Consider the following 17,883-nt stretch of genomic DNA (forward strand, 5'->3'; position numbering starts at 1 on the left):
TCCTGAGTAGCTGGGATTATAGGTGTACGCCACCGTGCCCAGCTAATTTTTGTATCTTTAGTAGAGACGGGGTTTCACCATGTTGGTCAGTCAGGTCTCGAACTCCTGCCCTTGTGATCCACTTGCCTCGGCCTCCCAGTGCTGGGATTACAGGCATGAGCCACTGTGCCAGGCCATATAAAATAAATTACAAAAATAAGTGGGATGTAATCTATTGCATTACAGTTAAGCTCAGGATCCAGAGTTTGCTTTTGAACCCTAAAAAAACACATTGTTTAAAGTATCCATTCTTTGTGTGTTATATACTAGCTTGGAATTGCTTTGACCATGCATGGAACAGAACTCAGAAAATAATAGTGGTAATAGCATTTGTGTTAGGACATTGTCTTGCTGTAACAATATACCACAGACCTGGGTAAGCAGTAGAAGCTTATGTGGTGGTTCTGGAGGGCCTGACGTCCCAAGGTAAAGGTGCTGGCGGGTTTGGTGTTGTATGAAGGTTTGGCCTTCACTTACCTCTTGATACTTCCACAATGGGAGTTCCTTTTTTTTTTTTAATTGAATATTTTATTTTGAGATAATTGCAGATTTACATGGAGTTATAAATAATAAAGATTCCTTATACTCTAAAAAAAAAAAAAAAAGAGGCGTATAGTTTTTGAAGATTATCAACGTGGAATGATATTTGATTACTTGGTGTATCCATTACATTAATGTAGTGAGCTCCACTGAACATCAGCAACGTTGTCATAGACTTGGCTTTGCCGTAGCTATTGAAGCCACATGAATATTTCATCACAGTCAAGGTAGTGCTGTGATAAATATTAAAAGAGGCCAGTGCTAAAAAATTACATCTGAAAGGATTATGTGGTTGAGAACACACCAAGGAAAGTCAGGACCCAAAGGTGGACATCCTCCTCTTCTGTTCTTTCTTTCTTGTCACTCCTCGGGGGCAGTTTGGGGGGCAGTGGCCAGGAGGGCCTGCGTTGTCACAGAGAATGTGCTAAGGGGATGACTACTTGCTAGTCTTTGAGTAGTTCCTTTTGTCAAATAAAAAATGAATTCAGACTCAGCTGAGCGCAGTGGCTCACGCCTGTAATCCCAGCAGGGAGATTGGGAGGCCAAGGCGGGTGGATCACGAGGTCAGGAGATCGAGACCATCCTGGCTAACACGGTGAAACCCTGTCTCTACTAAAAATACAAAAAATTAGCCGGGCGTGGTGGCGGGCGCCTGTAGTCCCAGCTACTCAGGAGGCTGAGGCAGGAGAATGGCGTGAATCCAGGAGGCAGAGCTTGCAATGAGTCGAGATGGCACCACTGCACTCCAGCCTGGGTGACAGAGCGAGACTCCATCTCAAAAAAATAAACAAACAAACAAAAAAGAATTCTGACTTAGGTAAGGAGACTGTTCATCTGAAAAGACTATTGTGGTAGAGGTAAGGGTTGTGACCATGATACCTTCCAGGGCCTCCCAGGTCTGTAAGAAAGGGCTTTTCTGTTATATAGAGGAGTGCAGGAGTACACAAGGCTATGAGGGTGGCAGAGCAGGCAGCAGGATGGGACAGTGAATCCGCACATCCGGAGGGTTTTCCCTGAGGTCTGTGGATCCTTAGGAGGCCCTTCAGGAGGGATGTCCTGTTGCTTGCTCAGGGGGGAGTCAAGGTCCTCATTAACGTTTCGTCAAGTTGTTAGTGAGTATTTTGTCCAGTTGGTCAATGGAAGCAAAGAGTTTGGCTAATAATTTTTGAGAAAAAGATTGAGTACATGGAAGGCCTGTGTCTGGCCTTGGAGGTAAATATGGTATGCATCTGTGAGTCCCATCTAAGTCACACGGGGAAGGGGGTTCTTTGCGGTCAGCAGTTTCCTGGAAGACAAAAGGGTTTCAGGGGTTGGGGTGGGAGAGGATGTTAACTGTTGCTGTTTTCCAGGAGCATAAAGCCCAGGTAAATGTCAACATTGCCCCTTTATACCAAAGGTCTGTTTTTGGGATTTCATCAGTCAGTCAGCCAGTTCAGGTCCACAGTTCTTGAAGGCCTACATCGTGCTGGGCACTGAGTTAGGGACCAAAATGTTAAACACACCAGGACTTTTATCCTGTAGGTCTGAATCTGGAGAGCAGGTTGAACCTGAGAAAACCCTGGGAGGCCGTCTTAGATGGACCCAGAAGCTGAGAGAACCTGAGGATCAGGATATTTGGATTCTGCACAGACTGGCAGGCTCCTTCTTCTCCATAGCGCCTCTTCCTCTTGTGGGTGACCTAACTACAGAAGGAGAGGAGGAACCCACATGTTCAGTTCAGTCCTGTGGCATTATGCATTTCTCAGTGGGCAGTAGAGCACCATGTGTCGCTTGCATTATTTTCAGAAAGTTATATAGGCTTGTTTCTGCGCCGAATCTGGCAATTGCTGACTTATGACTGAGTGTGTAAGTCTTCCTTACAACCCTGGTGAGCCTCTGACTAGTATGCAATGTTTATGTGGTTTCGATAGCTGCTCCAAGGCCAATCTGTGTTAACTTTGTTGATGTGCAGAAGACTCATCAGTCGGTGTAAAGTTTGGAGACTTGACTCTCAGTAGTTCCATGTAAATAAATGATGGAGTTGGAGTACATATTTTGGTCATGACACTTAGATTCTGATGTTGTAGGCCCCTTTAATTGAAGTGTTGAAGGGTTGCTCTCAGAATGACTGGACCAGGCCTTTACTTAAATGGGTGGATCAGAATATCTCAAATAACTGTTTTTAATTTATTTTAAACTCAAATGACCTTCCTGATACCAAACAAAAAACAACCTCAGTTGATATTCAGAGCTTGAAAAGTCACCATTATCTTTACAAATATCCAAATATCTGATCCTGTAGATACAAAATATCTAGAGGATTACTTAAATTAGAAATACATAAATATGACTATCTGGTTATTTTGTATTCATAGGAATTCATCATAAACCTAGAAACTCCATCTTTAAAGTTTAATCATTCTGAAAAGTCTTAAAATCCTTTCAGCTGTGAAGTTCTGTATTAATATAAAGGACTGTGAAGTTTCATTCACAGCTTCCCCACCCTTTTCCCTCATCAGTCAGAACCTCAGAGGATTCAGGGGACTCATGAAGTGGCCTGCAGAAGATCTTTTCTTTGAGATCTTGTGTTTTATCTTAAAAGAGACACATTTTTATTTGAGTTTATAATCTATCCATGGTTGTTTTGATCTAAAAATAATGTTTTAAGTTGCTTCTCATCAAGAATAACTTAACCTACAGGAGAATAACTCCTGGAAGGAGCCAGGCTTCTGCTGTGCGTGCTTTGGGTGCAGACTGGTGCCTGGCTACGGATTCCCCGAGGGTGTGACGGTGTTGGTTCAAGAAGCTTTGTCGACTCCTAAGTGGGGATTAGATGTCCTTTGAGCACAGGAGAGAGGAAGTAGGGGGTGGCAGGAGAAGAACTGGATCAGGACTCTTAAGTTAAAGTCCCTACAGGGTCCCAGGCAGGGCGAGCCCTGAAGGTGGTATAGAACATGGCCATGGCACCACAGCTTTGGAGGACCTGGCCACTGGGTGGTACATGCTTCTCCAGAAGGCGCAGCCTATTGTTGCCATGTGCCACATGAGCCTAGTTTTGCCAGATGGTCTAATTTTTTAAAAAGAAATTGGAAATCTAGGTGTTTATGAAAAGTCTTACATTGGTTCAGGACTTGATTAGGAACACAAAAGCCACTGTATGTAATCCGTGTATAAAGCGTTTAAATAGAGGAGATTGCAGGCTATACCACCGTTGAAAGGGATGGGAAATGAAGGCCAGGGAAGTTCTCACAGACCCCAGAGATGGCCATCTGTGGGACCCAGGTGCAGCCAGAGTCCTGGGCTGGCCTCAGAGCCTTCTGACACTCCCGGGCTGGCTGTGGCAGCTGGCTGCCCCTACGCTCCTGCTCCTGAGCCTGAAGAAGCAACTGTAGGCACTGAGGTGGGCACCTCCCTAGTGCTTGGGGAGGCTTCCTGTCTGTCCTCTGCCCTGTCTGCCCTGATATCCCTTTGCAGCTGCACTGAGGCATCTCCACTTCTCCTCCCTTCCAAAGGCCTGCAGTGGCTCTCACCGTGGACTCTGACGCAGACCACGGGGAGGGGAGCTCGCAAGGCACAGCATCCTGGCCTCACCTCGTGTGTGGAGCAGACCTGAGGAGGGGTGGCAGTGACTGACCCAGTGGATCACAGACAATCCAGCCTGCCCCTAGACTTCAACTTTAAAACACTGTGCTGGTCAGTACTGTGTGTTCTAAAGGAAATACACGTGTGGGCCAGAGCTGCTTACCATCAGCTTGACAGAGGCAAGGCAGGAAGCACAAGACCTGGCGTGGGCGGGGACGGGGAGGGGTGGAAAAGACGACGAGGCACCATGTTAGAGGCCACTGACTCGCTAGCCTGGCCTGGGGCTGCTCACTGGCTCCGTCTGCTCCCCTGCCCAGCACTGTCTGCCTCTGAAGGAACAGTGGGGCAGCTCCCACTCCCCAGCTCTGCTGTGTCTTTGCTGTTTGAGGAAAGGCCGAGACACTTAACTCAGGTAAACGGGTGGACAAGGTCACATGGGGACCCCATGGGACTCGTGAGGACTGATGGCCACAGTGCCATGCCCTGTCAGCCAGAATGTCGGGGAGGCCCAGCTCCCAGCATGGGACGATCTTTCTATCGTCTTCTTAAATAAAATGATATTTCTGGAGAAGAAAGAACAGAATTGAGATTTACCTTTTAAGACATTTTATGTGTATATTTATCAGAAAAATGAGGAGGCTCGCGCCTGTAGTCCAGCACTTTGGGAGACTGAGGCGGGAGGATGGCCAGGAATTCCAGGATGCAGTGAGCTATGATCACACCACTCTACTGCAGCCTGGGTGATAGAGTAAGATGCTGTCTTCAAGTAAGAATAATTTAAAAAAGAAGAGGAAAGGCTGAAACTTCCCAAGTTGTAGTCTTGGGAAAATGAGGGCATTCCAGTTCCTCCTGAACCTGTCATTGTCCACCCACCATGGAGATAAAGATGGAAATGGAAGAAATGTGTTTTCAGACTCACATGGTCAAATGTTAGCTTTGTCCCAATTCTAGCCCTCTACCTTTCTGTCTGACTCCTGATTAAAAAAGAAATTCTTCCATTCCACTTTAGATGACTATAATAAAGTCAAGTCTAACTAGAAATTTCAGTCAAGGAAAAGCAAGAAAAGAAAGATCTGTAGAAAAATCTGTATATCTAAGATTTCAGCATCTCACTTGTATCCAGAATTGACAAACACATACACATTTTGCTTCTTCACATTAAGGATTCTGTTTCTAGTACCTTTTTTTGGTTTGTTTTTTGTTTTGTTTTGTTTTGTTTTTTTTGAGATGGAGTCTCACTCTGTCATCCAGCTGGAGTGCAGTGGTATGATCTTGGCTCACTGCAACCTCCACCTCCCAGGTTCAAGCAATTCTCTTGCCTCAACTTCCTGAGTAGCTGGGATTACAGGTGCATGCCATCACGCCTGGCTAATTTTTTTGTATTTTCAGTAGAGACGGGGTTTCACCATGTTGGCCAGGGTAGTCTTGAACTCCTGACCTCAAGTGATCCACCCACCTCGGCCTCCCAAAGTGCTGGGATTACAGACATGAGCCACTGCGCCCGGCCTGTTTCTAGTTCCATATTGAAATCCGAGATACATCCCCCAGCTCCCACCTGCCACCCCATCAAATAGCTAACGGAGAAGGCCATTAAAATGCGTGCCCACTAATGGTGATTTTCATAGCACAGAGATTTGCCAAGGTGACTTAATTCAGCAATACCTTTGACTGGAGCTTTTTCCCCTCCTTAAATGATCATGTGGACCATAAAGTGCTAATAAAATCTCCAGCTGCACTTCCGTGAGGTTATGGACGTGGCGGAGTTGTCGAGATGTGTGGTTTGTAAGCTGTGCAGACTGTTTACTCGGCGTCCTTAGGAGAGGGATCATGTCAGTTCCCTGACATGATGTCACCCTTTGCCCAGGGTGCTGGAGACAGAGGGGCCTCTGGTAGTGCCGTTGTTGGTGGGCTGGGCTCGCCCACACCTTGGTGCTGGTGGTGCTGACAGGGGGCAAGTTCTGCCCAAGGAAAGATAACCTTGTTCTGTTGAAAATCTCTTGGAAAGAGTTCCTGTGCAGGACAAAATCCACATGAGTGTTTAACACTTCCTTCGGTGTTATTTATGTATTTTTTTACTGATGTGCTGGAGAGGCCGTGTGAAGGCTGTAACGAGCTCTGGTCTTCAGCTTGCCAGTCCTGAGCTCTGCTACAAACCAGCGGTGGCATGAGCATTTCCCCTTGCACCTCAATTTCCCCTAACATGAGACAAACAAGACCCACCACAGAGTGGGTGTAGGAATAAAATCAGACAACGTATATGCAAATATGTTATACACTGTGAAATCAATGTCGGCTGTGACTCTTACACATGTTGCATTTAACAGCTTTTCCAAGTCAGCTGATCATACTATAATCTTTCCCTTCTAAGACTCTGCAGGTAGAATCTGGCTATGTTTTAAGAACAAAATATCATGCTTTTTAATTTGAGGCACATTTTTTTTTGTTCTGTATTCTTTTTTTTTTTTTGGAGACAGAGTCTCACTCTGTCGCCCATGCTGGAGTGCAGTGGCACAATCTCGGCTCACTGCAAGCTCCGCCTCCTAGGTTCATGCCATTCTCCTGCCTCAGCCTCCCGAGTAGCTGGGACTACAGGCGCTGCCGCCACGCACGGCTAATTTTTTCTATTTTTAGTAGAGACAGGGTTTCACCCTGTTAGCCAGGATGGTCTCGATATCCTGACCTCATGATCCACCTGCTTCAGCCTCCCAAGTGCTGGGATTACAGGCATGAGCCACCGTGCCCGGCCTGTTCTGTATTCTTTTTTGAATGAATGCAGAGCATATTGATGTTATTCATTGTATATAGAGTTCCAGTGAGAATATTTTTGTAAGTAATTTCAGTGGTAAACCAGTCACCCTAACTCCTGTATTAAGTTAGTATTACAATAAATACCAGTGAAGGAGAATTCCTATGTATTGGTTGTTTCTGTGGAATCCAGTTGACTTTGATTTTCTCCCAGCTCTACTTGGAGGTAAAAATCGGAAGACGTGAATATAAAGAATATACGTTTAGTAATGTCTGCTGTGTACTTAAAGCCATTGCCACGCTGCACATACGTGCTCTGGATTTCCATCGGTTTGCAGAAATGCGGAGGGAGGAGGACGTGTTTCCGTTTGCTGCAGGCTTCGTTATTAGCTTTCATAATTAAATCATACTTCCAACCCTCTCGTCTTAATGTAAAATTACCTTACGATTTATTAAAAGAGAAGGTGAAATTACAGGGATTCGTAGTGGCCTCCTTGAAATGTATTAAGAATTTTAGGCAGGGCCAACATTTCAAACTCATTAATATTAAATGTGAGTCTCAGTGTTTTGAGTGTTCTTTAATGCCATCATTCAGAAGAATTTCTATAAAAGAAATCTACTGACTATCTTCCTGTAAACCACATAATACTGCACATAAAATTTTAGACATTTCTCTTGTAAAAACAGCTTCAACTGAGTTTTTTAATGTTTTACTTTGGAGAAGCAGAAAAAATTATCTGTGCATGAAATTATTATATATTATTTTATTCAAATACTTAAATTTTATCTGTTTATTTTCAGTTTACTGTTATCACCCCAGAATTCCTGATTCTTGGTAATCTGATAACACCCTCTGGTATATTTGCTCATACTTTGAGAACAAAGGAAGCTTCTCATGGTATTTTAAAGTATAATAAGAGTAAACACTTCTATTGTATTTATGACATGCTATGCACTGTTCTAAGTCTTTTATATACATTTAATCCTCACAACAACCCTATGGGATGCATAATGTTGAGGTGCACCATATCTATAGAAATGCACTCTATATTTAAAATAATTCAGACAGCTTTTTAATCTACCTGCCCTTCCCCTTGCTAAAAAGGGTGTGAAAAGTTGCCATCACTGAATTCAGAGAAAGAAGTGCATTGGGGGGTCAACCAATGATGTTTTTTGTCAGACTGAAGCTTTGCTCAGTTCCTAGTCAGCAACTCTACTTAGTGGTCTATCTGCTTAGGGCTTAGGGAAGTCCCTGAGATGATTTGTTTCTCAGGCAAACTGCCTCAACTCCAGTGGGGAGCTGTGGCAAGCCCTAGAGCAGTGACTTAAGTGTTTGCAGGTGGCTCAGCCCAAAAAACAGTCCTAAGCCATTTCTTCCCATGGAAGTCTCAGGGAAAGGAGCATTGCTCGTCTCTCTTTATGAAAGGATCTTTATTTGTGAAGGCATTCACTGTATGCCACTACCCTCGTCCACTGCCAAGCTGGGTGTGGTGGCTCACCCCTGTAATCCCAGGACTTTGGGAGGCTGAGGTAGGAGGATCACTTGAGCGCAGAGTTGGAGATCAGCCTGGGTGCCATAATGAGACCTCTTTTTCACTAAAAATTAAAAAGAAATAGCCTGGCGTGGCGGTTTGCGTGCTTGTGGTCCCAGATTCTTGGGACGCTGAAGCAGGAGGATCACCTGAGCCCAGGAGTTCACGGTTGCAATGAGCTATGATTGGACCACTGCACTTCAGCCTGAGCAACAGAGCGAGACACTGTCTCAAAAAAAAAAAAAAAAAAAAAAAAAAGAGAGAGAGGGAGAGAAAAGAAAAAAAATGACTGCCAAGTGGGTTTCAGTATAATGTAGCATTTTTAGTTATCTTAAGATAACAATGACCAAAATACATTTTAAGAATGTGTTCATGAATGACTTTACCTCCCATGCCAAACAGTGAAAGCTGAATGTTTCAAATAAACAGAGAAACTCTGGGAATGACCTAAATCAGTTAGATAACCCTACAGAAGAAGGACTAGATTGTTTGGGAGTAATTGTGGCCCATGAAGCCACTGATCTTTCCTGGAGAGAATCAATGTAAATGTGTTGCTGGTTGTTGTCCAACATAATTTTGCTTATCTTTCATAATATAACTTTTATATGGTTACGGAGCTTTACAGTCAAGCCTCAGGCAGCACCAGCATTCATGAAACATTCCCCAGCTCAGGCTGGCGCAGGACACGTGATGTTGAAATATTGCTTTGTAGCGGCTTCCAGGCTTGTGTGGGACCATGTGGTCAGACTCCAGCACTGTGCAGGTGATGATAGTTGTACAGGTGAAGGATGAGTATGTTCATTTTGTCAAAACCCCACACCTAAAGCTTTCTGAGCTCATAACAAGCAGGAGAGAATGAGAAAAGCTGTGCTGGGATTCTTACCACGTGGTAGTTTGAAGTGTGGAAGTGTGTCGTGAGGATGAAGATGTGAGGTGCTGGAATGCATTTCTGAGATATTACATAGCCACAGATGCATTACAAATGGAACATATTCTAGTCGAGTTTAGTTGTGTGGTTTCCAGGCTAGAAGAGTAAGTCTGATTTTTAAGTTCCCTTTCAGCCAAGGCACTGAGTGTCAAATGGGCGTTGTGAGTCCATATTGGTTTGCAGTGTTTGGGCTTGTAGCTCTTTTTGGTTGCAAGCTTCAGAAGCAAAGCCAAATCTTGGTCAAAGAAAAGGGGCAATTTATTGGTACTTCCTCCATCATGGCAAGGCCTGGGACCCAAACCTCAGTCCTCTTCTCCATTTCTTGGCTGTGTTTTCTTCTGTGGTGGTGTCATGCTTAGTCAAGTTGTTCTTTGCCAAATGATAATAAGTGGTAGTTTTAGGCTAACAGACTTTGAGCTAGTGATTCCATGACAAAAGTATCTCTTTTCCATTAGCTCCAGTGAAAGTTCCAGAGAGGACACGCTGTGGCCCTGCTGGGATCCCAGCACCAAACATTGCAGCTGGAGAGGGGGCCTCATTAGCCAGACCCAGTCACACCGAGTCACACCTAGGACTGGAGTGGTTCAGCCACTCCTGGACCGTATCAAGCATGATGGAGGACAGCGGTCCCCAAGAGAAGCAGGTGCCGTTACGCTGCGCTGTAGTTACATCCCAACATCTCAGTGGTTTGCAACAACAAAGGTTAATTTCTTGCCTGCCCTGTGTGTTCATGGCAGCTTGGCTCAGCCGGGCCCCAGACCTCTTCGTTGTAGGTGGGCTGAGAAAGCAGCCATCCCTGGGCACTGCCCACCTTGTGACACGGGGAGAAGAGAAGGTGGTTGACCATGTGGTAGCCCTTCTAGACAGTCCGCTTGGGCAGGACTTCAGGCTTCAGATGGCTCCAGGCCAGCTTTCTGTCCCTCCCAGGGGGCCGTCCCTGCCCCCACCCCTAGAGAGAAGGGGCAGCTGCGCTCATTGATCTCTGCTGCCAATTCAGAATCCCTCGTTGGGAGAAAACTCCAGGCCACAGTGTCTCCCAAATCCAAAAGACACAATTCAGACTGTCTTGGTCTAGGAGAAAGAGCCCCCTGGCTTGAGGTGGGGTGGCTGGGGCTAACAGCATAGCTTTCTGCATAGGATTCTTCCTCATGATATTCTCCCCACACTGCCACCTTTCACATTCTGAAGGTCTGTGAAAAACCTCCAAATTCAGGTCTCCAAGTGTTACATATACCATCTCCTGGTGCCTTATGCATTTGCAGGGTGCGTCTCATACTTCAGTACTAGACATATATTATATTGCCATCCCAGTGAAAGCTATGATACTAAGAATCCAATTTTAGCATCCTATTACACTATTGTCTTCAACTGGAAATTAAGACATGAAAACCAGTAACTTTCAGTGATCCAAGTGTTTTGAAAGTGAAATTAAAAATATGACCAGTTAGCTGGGTATGGTGGTATGTGCCTGTAGTCCCAGCTACTCAGGAGGCTGAGGCAGGAGAATCGCTTGAACCCAGGAGGCTGAGGTTGCAGTGAGCCAAGATTGCTCCACTGCACTCCAGCCTCCAGTCTCACCAAAAAAAAAAAATATGTATATATATATGTGTGTGTGTGTGTATATATGTGTGTATATATGACCAGCATCTGTCTTTTTTAAGGAAGGCCATGTGCTTTTAAAGTTTGTTGAAACTTACCCTTTGCTTTTCTTATTTTTGTTTGTGCTTGGTATTTTCTCGAGACCCAGGGGCACAGAAGCAATGGAGAGTCACAGTTTTCTGTGACCTGTCACTGATTATGGTCACACTGGAAATTCTCAGTAAGGAAATGGAGATGCCAGTTGTTATAAAGGGATTGTTATGAAAGGCTTAAGCGTTTCATTTTCCAGTGTGTATTCTTCAGTTGGTTTAAACTGAAATCACATAGAACAATGTTCTTTGTAAAATGATTTTTTTGTTAAAGTTCAAATTCTATCTGGCTTAGCAGTAGAAGCACATGAATTGGCCATTTGGATGGATTATGTGTGAATGGACTTTCGATATCATGTCTCCATTACTCTTAATAAATAAAAATCTTGCCTGTAATCCCAGCACTTTGGGAGGCCAAGGCAGGCACATCAGCTGAGGTCAGGAGTTTGAGACCAGCCTGGCCAACATGGCGAAACCTCGTCTCTACTAAAAATACAAAAATTAGCCGGGTGTGGTGGTGGGCATTGCAGTGAGCCGAGATTGCTCCCCTGCACTCCAGCCTGGGTGACAAAAGCAAAACTCCCTCTCAAAAAAAAAAAAAAAAAAAAAAAAAAAATTCTGTTTGACAGTTAAAATAAAACTGTTTTAAAGAGCATGAATTGTACTCCAAAGGTCATAAGCAAAACTCCGTCTCAAAAAAAAATTGAGACAGTTAAAATTGTTTTAAAGGGCATGAATTGTACTCAAAAGGTCATAAAAAATTATTGTATAAGTTGTTCATTTAATCTAAGCATCAGTTACTAACACATGACTTATAAAACACATAGTTTTTATGTCCAGAATCACAGAGTTGAACAGTTATGTCATGTAATAGAAATCCATAGTTGGCTTCCATGTCTCCCCTCTCATTTTTAAGAGTCAGCACCCTTTTATGTGGGGGACACATCCTCTCAAACCCCTCCACAAATATTTCTTCCTAGTGATTGTCACATTCCCAGTACATCCCTCCCCTAGCCAAGGATGATCGGTTCGGGGCAACACCTGACCCAGCGAAGACCAGTAAGAGTCCTTCCCTGCGATTTTTAAAATTGTAGTTGGAAAAATAGATTCAGTTCCTCTCAAGTGGCAAAACTGGAAAGTGCTGTGCCTTGGGGTAGGGGCAGCCTCCTGGGAGAGAGAGGAGGCTGGTCTGGAACCATCTGAAGTCTGAAGTCCTGCCCAAGCAGACTGTTCAGAAGGCCAGGAACCCCAACATTGAGGCTGTGGGGTGTGGGCCACAGGAGAACCGTGGGCAGAGGAAGCAGTCTGCAGTTGGAAGGGGGCACCCCCACATTGAGGCTGCAGGGTGTGGGCCACAGGAGAACCGTGGGCAGACAGGAAGCAGTCTGCAGTTGGAAGGGGGCACCCCCCACATTGAGGCTGTGGGGTGTGGGCCACAGGAGAACCGTGGGCAGAGGAAGCAGTCTGCAGTTGGAAGGGGGCACCCCCACATTGAGGCTGCAGGGTGTGGGCCACAGGAGAACCGTGGGCAGAGGGAAAGCAGTCTACAGTTGGAAGGGGGCAGAGCCTTTGCCTCTGGAGTCAGATCTCTGGGGGAATGGGAAGTGGGGTGCTCCAAAGACACCAGGGGAGAGTGTGTGTCAGAGATGATCCAAGCCAGAGAAGCAAAACAAGCTGGCAGGATCCTTCACCCCTGATGCTTCCTCTCCCCATGGCCCCTCCCTCTGCTCTGCCCTAGGCGGGGGAAGGAAAGGGAATAAGGGTAAAGGCCGGCCACCTGCCACTGCACCAGCCTGGTGGGGGACAGGGTGAGATTCGATCTTCAATCAGGTCAGGGTTTTGCCCACCAACAGGAGGAGACCATTCTACTTTCTAAATTGAGATTATGCTGGTAACTTATTACCGAAAACTGTCTGTTATCTAAGAGAGAGCAGAAAAGTCATGGGATATGCCAGGTTTTTATCCCAGGGCAAGGGAAGATTAACCTCACTGGATACATTTTAAATTGGAATGTATTTTTTATCTCATTAATTTAGAATAAGGTGAAAATAAAATCACATTTTGAATACACCCCACAATTTGTGTTTGTTCAACCAGGGACAGTGGTAGACGGTCAGTCTCTTTCTTTCTTAGTTTAGAAGGGTTTTGGTCTATTGAAGAAAGATGATTACTATCAAGTTTTTAAAGTAAGCTATCCTTTCAGCATTTTGAAAAAGGGAATACATTAAAGGCATGATTCTGAATGGTTAAGTCTATAGTCTCCAAATCAGGGCCCCAGGATCCCCAGGCACACAATCGCCTTTTCTGTTTCTTGGTCCATCAGAATGTACAGAGTCAGAGGTTTAAAAACTAAACATATCCAGAAATGTTTACATACTCATGTTACAAATTAGTGTGTGGTTTCAAATTTGATAGCTTATAATTAGTATGCTAAGTATGAGAGCTTGTGTGTCCCAGAAATTTAGCATGGGAGTAGAGGAGGCCTTCTGCCTGGTTGGGGTCTACATTTTTCCTCAGGATTTTTATCAATCTAGCTTTTTTTAAAAAACAATAACCTAACAGAAAAATGACCATCTCAACTTAAATGCTTTAGGAAATTCTTTGTGAGGATATAAACACTGAACATAGTCATCTGTTTTTTCAGATTCACAGATTTGAGAAATAGAATGTCATGGGGGAAAATGTCATATTTTCTCACTTAAAAATTTCAACGACTCTAAATTAGAATGTCTTTTAAGAATTATTGATACGTTAAATTTTGGGGCAGCTTTTTTTCTCACTAGTGCTTAAAAATAATGTGTTTTATAATAGATGGTCTCTTGTATAAAATGATACATGAATGAAGGAATTTGCTGAAAACAGACTTTTTTAATGTTATCCTCTAACTTTAAGGGAACCACTTCTGTTCCTGCTCCTGGGCCCCTCTGAGAGTGCTTCATGGGGCCAGCAAGTGTGTGTTGGGGACTCATATGCAACACTCAAGGCCTCCAAATTGACTCTCCACTGAGTCCCAGAACTCCAGAGGAAGTTTCAAAGTCATAAGGAATGTTCTTGAGGATTAGGGAGGTCAGTAAAGGGCTTGGGCTGGCCCAGATGGAATGAGCCCAAAATGGGCTTGAGTGGATGAGCCTGATTTAGGACTCCACTTAGCCGTGGGGAAGCTCAGGAAACGTCTGAACCAAACTCTGGCCACATGGGACTCATCTGTCCCCTGGGGATGCCATGCCCATTAAACACTCTCCGAAGCTGTATCTCCAGCGGGAAAGCCATCCCACCCACTGGATTCCTTGAGTTAACTATGACCCCCTGAGTTTAAGCTGGTCTTCTTTGCTCTTCTTGGTATGACCCCAGGGATTGAAAGGCATTTGTTGAAGCATTATAAAAGTGAAAATGTGGTGAGCATGGCCCTGAAGTGAATCAAACGGAGCATCGTGAGAGATAAGGAAACACCTTTTGGCATAGCGCAGGTTGAAGTTGTTAACGGGCAGGCCGTTTTTTACAATGTGGTGCCCTTGGTGTTTACTGTGGAGTTGGCTAAGTTCCAGCCTGTTAGATCTTCTCCATCATCACTTCAGTGTCAATGACTTTTAACTCTAATACATGAATATTTTTGTGATAATTAATTCCATTGCTTTTCGAAAAAGCATTCAAATGAAAGGAAAAATCAAATGGAGCAGTCTGTTGAAGCATCAATTATTTTAGGAAGAGAATCAAGTGATTATGGATTCAAGGCAATGGATGTATTTAATCAAAAACCTCATTGTTTGAATAATTGTCGAAAACCTCTTCCAAGTCTAAACTTTTAAATCTGCCCTACAGAGCATTACACAACTTCATGTATGTTCAGTGACAAAAAATCTGTCAACAAATTGATGCTTCAGTTTTCCATTTTATACATAGTTATTGAAATCCATAATTATGTTGATGCATTTTAAAATATACTTACTTTTCTTAATATAAAAATAATTAAAAGTTTTTTATGACAAAAGACTTTATAAACAAACTATAAAGACAAATGACATACTAGGAGAAAACATTTGTAATTATATAATTAGCAAAGGCTTGCTTTCTGTGATACATAAGGGATTATAACAATTCAGCTGGAATGAAAGAGAAATAGCCTATAGGAAAAACTAGAAAATAGTATTCATCAACAATGTACAAAAAAAGACATACAAATCACTAATGAGTCAAATAAAAAGAAAATCAACCCCATTAAGAATAAAGATGTAGGCTGGGCACAGTGGCTCATGCCTGTAACCCCAGTACTTTGGGAGGCCAAGGTGGGCGGATCACCTGAGGTCAAAGTCAGCCTGGCCAACATGGTGAAACACTGTCTCTACTAAAAATACAAAAATTAGCTAGGCATGGCAGCGGGCGCCTGTGATCCCAGCTATTCAGGAGGCTAAGGCCAGAGAATCATTTGAACACTGGAGGCGGAGGTTACAGTGAGCCAAGATCACGCCACTGCATCCCCACCTGGGCAACAAAGTGCCACTCCGTCTCAAAAAGAAAAAAAGAATAAAGATAGAAATTGAAATGTTAAGAAAAACCCACATCTTGTCTGTTGAAGAACAAATGACAAAAATAAATGGACCAATTTGGTATTGGTGAGGGTGTATTTAACGAGGAACTTTTATGTGGGATATATAATTTTCAAAGTTTGTTTTTTGGAGACAAGTTTGATATTGTCTATCAAAATTTAAAATATGCACACTTCATGATCCATTAAGATGTTAACCTACAGAAATACTGGCACAAATGTGCAGAGATAAGTTAAGACTTCTGAATGCAAGACTGTAAAAAATAGTGAAATGTCAGTCCAGTCAGGGAATTGGTTAAATAAATCATGTTAACTATGAAAAATATGCAGTCTTTTTAAAAGGCCAGGTGCAGTGGCTGATGCCTGTAATCCCAGCACTTTGAGAGTCTGAGGCAAAAGGCTTTCTTGAGCCAAGGAGTTCGAGACTAGCCTAGGCAAGCAACATAGGGAGACTCCATCTCTAAAATATATATATATATTCTTTTTTAAATTATCCAGGCATGGTGGCACATGCCTGTGGTCCCAGGTACTTGAGAGGCTGAGGTGGGAAGATCGCTTGAGCCTAGGAGTTCGAGGCTGCAGTAAGCTGTGATCGCACCAATACACTGCAGCCTGGGTGACAGAGTGAGACCCTGTCTCAAAAAAATAAAAAAAATTAAAAAACTAAATAAATTTAAAAAGGACTGCAATATATATGTATGTACTGATATAGTAAATAGACTGTTTAGTTAAAAAGGCAAGCTGTCATAACAGGCAGTCTTTCGTAACAAACTCCTTCTGAGATAACAATATTAATGCCGTCATGGGGGGAGTCCTTATGACCTAAACACCTCCCGTTAGGCCCTACCTCCCAACACTGCTGCATCGGGGATCAAGTTTCCAACAGTTGAACTTTGAGGAATACATTTAAACTGTAGTGCACACTAGATGTTAATAACGAATACTTGTGGGAAATGGAATTCAAGATAGGGGTGGGAGAACCTTCTATTTTATAAATTTTTTAATTTTGGAAAATTTTATGAAAAACATGTATGACTTTGTAAAGAAAAAAATTAGAAAACTGGAAAATAAATAAACATAGGAGAGAAAATTGTTACCACAATTCTACCATCTAGATACAACCATTATTAACATTGTGGGATACTACTTTTACATGTTTTTTTTTTTCATGTGTGTGTGTGGTGTGTGTGGGTATGTATCTTCTGAATTTTCCAAAGTATCAATATTTTCTGAAATACATACTTAATAATGGCTTTACAATTACAATATTCCATTACTGAACAGTGTCATAACTAATTTAACTATTCCACATTATCTTGTTTATAATTTTTAAGTATTACAAATAATGTTGAGATTGACATCCTGATACACAAATCTTTGCCTCTCTCTCTGGTTATTTCCTTAAAATAGATTCCTAAAAGTGGGTTTACTGGATTAAAGTATATGAGCATTAGTTTTTAGTACTAATTCATTTTTAAAGATGAATATATTCTAATCTTAAAAATCATAGTATGGAAGACTATGAGGTGAAAAATAAAAGCCTCACATTTTTTCTTTCTTGCCAACATGTAGCATTTTAAATTCTTTGGATAAAGACAAAACATAGAAGTCCACAGAAGTCTTTAGAAAACAGCCCAGTGGGTAGACTTTTTCTGACGTAGGAATATATATCTACCATACAACAGTATTTCTATACATTTCATAACAAAGTCATCTTTCTAATGGCCAATCAAGTGTTCATACAATAATTATGCAGAAAACACAGTCAGCTGAAAATCAATTAAAGAGGACTTGAAAAGAAACTGACACGCGGAGAGGAGCATCCAGGTGAAGACAGCTGTTTTGGTGGTGGTGATTAGGCTGTACTCCTCTGAATAGCTTTTGCTGTCTTCAAACTGGGAAGCAGTTATGGCCAGGCCCTGTGTTTTCTGGTCAGAGGTCTTCCCAGTTCAGGGCTTTCTCTACTAAACTCTGGACTCAATCCCTCTACATCTGTGACCAGCAAACATTTTCTGTGAGGGACCGGGCAGTTAACGTGTCAGGCATTGCACAGCATGCCAGCTCTGTTGCAGCCGTGAGACTTTGCCATTGAACTGCAGAGACAGCCATAGAAAATTCTTAAAAGAAGGAGCCTGACTGGGCTCCAGGAAAACTTCACTGATGGACCCTGAAGTTGACTTTCATGTAATTTTCATGTTGCATGATCTAGTCTTCTTTTGACTTTTTTTTTTCCCCAATCATTTAAACATGTAAAAAGCATTCTTAGCTTGTGGGGTGGGATTTAGCCAGAGGGATGTAGTTTGCAGA

The 17,883-nt window shown here is 43.0% G+C and overlaps 1 protein-coding gene across 11 annotated transcripts in view; it reads left to right on the forward strand.

Annotated features, from left to right (window-relative positions):
• Positions 1-17,883, forward strand: part of PIEZO2 (piezo type mechanosensitive ion channel component 2) — a 465,650-nt gene that overhangs the window by 36,635 nt on the left and 411,132 nt on the right. The gene's annotated exons all lie outside the window — the stretch shown is intronic.

The sequence above is a fragment of the Macaca thibetana genome, chromosome 18 (assembly GCF_024542745.1).
Source record: "Macaca thibetana thibetana isolate TM-01 chromosome 18, ASM2454274v1, whole genome shotgun sequence".
Lineage (NCBI taxonomy): Eukaryota > Metazoa > Chordata > Mammalia > Primates > Cercopithecidae > Macaca > Macaca thibetana.